This window comes from Asparagus officinalis, chromosome 9 (assembly GCF_001876935.1).
Source record: "Asparagus officinalis chromosome 9, Aspof.V1, whole genome shotgun sequence".
Taxonomy (NCBI): Eukaryota; Viridiplantae; Streptophyta; class Magnoliopsida; order Asparagales; family Asparagaceae; genus Asparagus; species Asparagus officinalis.
Genome location: NC_033802.1, coordinates 41667970 through 41674382, shown reverse-complemented (window position 1 = coordinate 41674382; position 6413 = coordinate 41667970).

The window sequence follows — 6413 nt, the reverse complement described above, 5'->3', positions numbered from 1 at the left end:
TTTTATTGTACCTATTTGTTTTGATTCTATATTATTGATTATCTTATACTTTATACTGATTAGATTGCTTATATATTTAGAAGTACTGTATGACAAGTTCACATAATTAAATATGTTTGTATCACAGTATTTGTTTAGACTTTGTTGCGAGTCTGAAATGCGATAGCGATATCTTAGCTGTCACATCTTGTATCTTACCTTGTGTCATTTTTGTTTTACATTCTCCTCTGTTTATGGATATCGTTCCATATCTCTGTCCTTGGATTCTTTCTATATTTCTTTTTGTAGGTGTGAATTTTGATCTCCCGAAATCGGGATTTTATTTGTATTGATAAGAATAGCTTATTACAAACTAATGAATCGAAAATTACAACAGAAGCGGAGGGAAAGCCCTCCTTGTTTAACGTGGGGACTTTCGGTAGCTATAGGACGCTTCGTTCGGTTCTCGCACCGAGTCTGCTTCCCTTAGACGATTCGACCGAGATTGCTGATGAGCTTCAGTACGCAGTAGAAGCTCGTGCTAGCCGAGTTTGAGTTTCCTAGTTCGATGGTGATCAGAGCCCGAAGCTATGAGAGGATGCTACAATGCAAAAGGTCATGCAAAGAGCTTGTCGTCAACTCCGTCGAGAGTTGAGAGCTAGTGGTTCAGTTAACTGATTGAATTAATCAATTAACTATGAGAGAACCCCTTTTCTGAAGCCAAGAGAGGTTCTTAAATAGAGGAGAGACGACGTGGCCGCTCCTTGAATCATGTGATATCACCATGTACTATTAGGAGATATCTCGCCGCTCACTTGTACCATGAGCGGCCATTTGAGGGGCTCAGAGCACTGTGCTTCACATCACGTCGTGTGGGAGTGGGAAGGCCCATCCTTGTACGTGGGATAGCGGTTGCCCAGTACTCGAGTGAGTTTGGCCAGCTTTCCGTTTGCAGGCGGATTCTTCTCTTGACTCGTGCAGGTAAGGCAAGCTTCCTACAGGCGGACTTGGCGACTGCATGGGTCTGACCGATCACTCGTACTGTGAGCGGCTACTTGATGGGCTCGGAGTACTGTGCTCCTTCCCTTCACGTCGTGTGGGAGTAGGAAGGCCCATCCTTGTACGTGGGATAGCGGCTGCCCAGTACTCTAGTGAGTTTGGCCAGCTTGTTGTTTTCAGGCGTATTCAGCTCTTGACTCGTGCAGGCGAGGCGAGCTTCCTACAGGCGGACTTGGCGGCTGCATGGGTCTGACCGATCACTCGTACTGTGAGCGGCTACTTCATGGGCTCAGAGTACTGTGCTCCTTCCCTTCACGTCGTGTGGGAGTGGGAAGGCCCATCCTTGTACGTGGGATAGCGGCTGCCCAGTACTCGAGTGAGTTTGGCCAGCTTGCCGTTTGCAGGCGGATTCAGCTCTTGACTCGTGCAGGTGAGGCAAGCTTCCTACAGGCGGACTTGGCGATTGCATGGGTCTAACAGATCACTCGTACTGTGAGCGGCTACTTGATGGGCTCGGAGTACTGTGCTCCTTCCCTTCACGTTATGTGGGAGTGGGAAGGCCCATGCTGTCGAGTACACTGTTTGTAGGCGAACTTGACTCTCGACTCGAGTTGGCGAGTCGAGTAAACGGGTGAATTTCAATCACTTGGATGATCCTGACTCGTGCGGGCATGCCAATCATACAGGCAAGTCTATGATGACCAAATTTAAGCGAATTTGGTGATCACATGGTCTGAGCTCGTTCTAGCGAGTCAAGCCCATGGGTGAGCCCCCATCCTCAAGTTGTGCGGGCGACTTTGAATCGCAGGCGAATTTCACGTCAGTCTGCAAAGGTAATTTTTACCATCTACAAGACCCCCTTCAAAGTTTTTAGACCTTAACCAACTTGCATGTGGTCTGGAATACTTTGAATAAAGAAGTCCCGGGCGGGTTAGGGCGAATCTAGCCTTCTTTAGGATTTTTAGCAAACCCTCAGCTATCAACGGGTTTGACTTGCCTTTAATGATTACCGTTTGGATCGGGCTAGCCATACTATTCCCCTTAGTATGATGAGTTGTCGAGTAGTTTCTCTTAGGCTTAATGCTAAGATATCTGCTCTAACCCTTAGCTGTTTGAGGCGTGGGTTTGAGTGAGGCCATTCCATCGGTGGTTCAAAACTCTAGACGAGTCGTACTATCCGGAATTCGTCTTCAAAGGTGAACGAATCGTTTAGGCGAAATTCGTTTTCGCAGGCAAAATTTGAAGTTGTGGGGTCGAGCCATGTCTTTGCAGGTGAAACCCTTCCTTCAGGCGGAATTCGATTTGGCGGGAGGTGAGCCACATGTTCGCCGATGAAGCTTCGTGCTGTCCAACTAAGGCGACGTGGGTCTGTCAGGTCGCATTAATTTCGATTTGATGATGCGATGTCAGCTTTGTGCACCTCGCTCGATGATGAATCGTGGCCGTGGTTTTCAAATCCAGCCGTTAGATTCAGTCGTAGATTTTGGTTCGGGTCCCGGGTTTTGACCGGCCCGTTTCCTGTTTTGACGGTTACTTTGTAACTGCAAAAGAGAATGACCTATCAAGAGTAATCCGGGTCGTCGACTTCGATCGTGGCCATGTCTCTTAACCATCAATGCTTAGCCTCTTGAGAGCGATCATGGCCACACAAGCATTTCCGCCTTTAAATAGGCTTTGTTCCCCTCCTTTGAGAGCTACTGTGCTTAGGAACTTCTGCTCGCGTGAAAATTTTCTAGAGAGAATGAACTCCTACTCCGTCCCTAACTCTCAGACATGACGCCGAAATCCAAGAGATGCGTTCCGAAGGGAGGAGGTCCTGGACGCTATTCTGATCGCGTCACCGCTAGTACGATCGCTAACGTGCCTGAGACACACTTGGGTAAGTCGAGAGGTTTGTCTGAGGACTTTGCATTGATTGCCGACATTGGGTCGGGGGGATGAGCATCGCTCGTCTTCCTCAGTGGACTCTGCCATTTTTTGGCGGTTTCACCGATTTGGATAAAATTGGCCTTTATAGGCAAAGTCGGCCTTTATCGGGTGAAGGCGAATTCGTTCTTGACAGGAGAGTTCGACTTTTGTCTGGTAAAGGTGAATTCAGTCTATGCAGGTGGATTTACATTTGTCTGGCGATTTTGCCCGTTTTAGCTTAATAGGCGGATTCGCCCCCTAGGACGGACTCCGTTCTAATTCTTCGGTTCTGCCTTGTAGCGACCTTTTGTAATGAAGCCCTTCCGAAGGGCATGGCTATTGGTCTCGCCGGAGCTACAGGCTATACGGCGCCTCCCCGATTCCCTATCTTGGATCCGGTGCTCGTGTTTGCTGCCAACAGGCTGGATGGATTGATCAAGAGAGTCCTTGACAGGCACCATTTAACGTTGCGTGAGTTGACTACTGACGTGATGTTGGCAGACGAGGCTAGGACAGAGCTTAAAAAGCCTTAGTTTTTGTTTGGTGATGAGGTGACTGATCCTTCAGCTCTATTGCTCAGGGAGAGCAGGTGGCTCTGCGTAGTGGACGGGGTCCACTACTACCTTCACAGCCTGCCAAGAGGGTTCTTAATTGTTGAGTTGCGGTCCCTTGCAGTCCTAAGAATGATGAACTGGGATCTGACCCCAACTCAAGACGGGGTGACTTGCGGTGTCTTCACGGGCTCCACGGTTGGGTACGGGGTGGACAGCTCTTGTAAATGTGTGACCGCTCTACGTCCTGGCCTACCGTTCAACGAGTTGCCCACCGGGGAGACGACTACGGTTGTGGAAACTTTCCGTCATCGTTTCTTTCGGGCTGGGGGGAAATTTCCTCCAAAGGACTTCAGAGCCCCGGGGTGGATCTACTCTGCACCCGGTAGCAGCACTTGGTGGTCTAAGATTACTGACTACGTCTTGGCTGAGAATTCTGATCTCATGGACTCAAAGTTGTACGTAGCCATTCGGGCCACTTGACATGGTCTGAAAATCAATGCTCCTCAGTTCCACAGCATCCTGGAACTGTATTGTTCGGACAACGGTACGTTCTTCACCCCTAACTGTGAACTCGGTATAACCCTCCATGAGATGTACGACATATCGGGATTGCCTCTGGGGGGCTTCCCCTACGAGGAGTATGTCCCAGGTCAGGATGAGATTGACCAACTTTCGACCCAGTCCCCCCTGGTGGTTGAGACCCTATGAGAGTTGCTCTGTCACTACCATATGTGCCTCAATACCCTGGGGGCAGTAGACCATAAAGTCAAGAAGAAGAGGCCCCCAGAGATTACCCATAAGAACTGGGCTGACTACTTATTCCCGGAGAATGATATCAAGGGAAGGCCTACTCTGCCGCTGGGCGAGTGTGACCAGGCCGAAGTGGAAAGGAGGATGACCGAAGGGGGAGCTACTGTGACCCTAGAGCATGATGAGGGCGGGTTCAAATTCGGAACGGTTTTCCACTCGTTCCATCACCAAGCCAAGTCCCCTATATCTGGAAAGGCTCTGATCGCTGGGTACCTCATGTTGTGGTTGAAGAAGTACGTGGTTCCCACACATTCCTTCAAGGCGCTTCCGGTGGAGGTCGTCTATCCTATAGTTTGGTTAGCCTACGGGAAGTCCTACGCATTGGTGTCGGTAATGGTGGCATGTATCCATCGGGGACTTTGCACATTGACGGCCTAATTTTTTCGTGTGTCGAGTGTCGACGAAGGGGAAGGTGAAGTTATTAGGACTCCTAACCCTAGAGTGGGGCTGCCCTACACTTACTTGATGGCGTGGTTTGTCTACCTTTGTGAGTGTTTAATGAGTGCCCCAGCTACTCTTCAAGGGGAAAAGTTCATTCCGTTCGTCTAGCGCCTGGAGAGATGCTCGTGGAAGTGCAAAGACATCCCTGACGTGAGGAAGATGCTGTCCCACTTCGGCCATTATAATTTTCACCGTTTCTCCCCCTACTTAAGTGGAGGAGGGTATAGTGAGTCTCTTAGCGATGTATCGACGGTGGACCACCATACCGTTCTTTCCTGTGGCACTTTTCGATGGTTGGTGAATATTTGACCGGGGTATCACATTCTGCGAATAGGCCCCATGTGCTACCTTGAGCCGTACATTCCTTGCAGATTCACCCGCCAGTTCGGGTATGACCAGCTGTACATGGGAAACATCAACCCTTACTTACATTTTGAAGGAGGGTTAGTGGATGGCGCTCGGGGATGGTTCTGGACTCACGCTGGCGGCACCCACATTCATTTCGACCTACCTGCAAAGGATCATGATCTGCACCATACGCTCCTATATTGCCGGTGGTATCGGGGCACTAGTGCTAATTCTGAGGGCTTACGGTTCCAGAGTTCCTGTCTGATGGAACACGAGTGTCGTCCAAGGGGAGCTCCTCGTCCTTCGAGGCGGAAGGGCTGCCAAACTACTTAAGAGTGGTTCTCGAAAGATCCTGTCGAAGACACCGAGGGCTTTGATGTAGGTTTAGATGAATCTGGGGCACTTGAGGCTCAAGCTCCGTCCCCTGGCCCTTCGCTGGATCCCACCGGTGGGCATAGAGAATCTGATGAGCTGGCCCAGCCGGGTGAACGTCTAGAATAGGCCTGGAGTACGATAGCTGGATGGATAGGGATGCCCCTCCTATCTCCAGGTAGTTCGCTTCTCTCTAAATGACAGTGGGAGATTGTAGCCGAAAGCTCCAGGGTGGAGGCAGCCAAGAAGGTCCGTCAAGAAAAGAAGGTTGAGATTGCCAGAGCAGCGGAAGGTCAGGATGATGCTACTCAGGTGATCATTCGGAGTGACTCCTCCTGTGACTGGGGGTATTTTGGTTGCTCCCTTCACCCCATCGGGGATAGTCCCAGCAACCTTGGAGGATGCTCCTCCACAGTCTGGTGTGAGGCTACAGACGAGGGCTTCAATGACCCCTACGATCTTACCAGAAGGTAACCTTTAATGCCGTACCCTCGGGTGTAAGGTCGAATCTGCACCGCCTGACATTTGTGTTGACTTCATGTAGGTTCGGTTTAGAGAGTAATCTCCATTCCTTCCGACGAAGAGGAGGGAAGTGGAGACGAAGAGGGGCTTGGTCGCTCAGGTAAGAGTAGGATCTAGCGTTGTCGATCCGTTCATACTGAACCGTCAATGGGGCTCTTCTCGGGGGTATTTACTAACCTTCCTCTTGTATTCGTAGCTGACCCATCCCCTAAAGCTGTTGGCAAGGGGGTCTCCCCTCTTGGGTGGGCCAGTCGACTGGAGAGATGGATGAATCAGAGGTGAAAGACGATGTCTCGATTCATGAGGCAATGTAGAGCAAGGAGGAGGTGTCGGCTCATGAAGAGGTGACAGACCGACAATGGGAAATCCCTATTTTTGAAGAAACGTTGGTTGAGGGTGGGGCGCCGGCTCAGGAGTCTCTGACCCAAGGGGAGACATCCACTCGGCTGGCGATCACTTCCTTATCTTTGTTGACCGTCG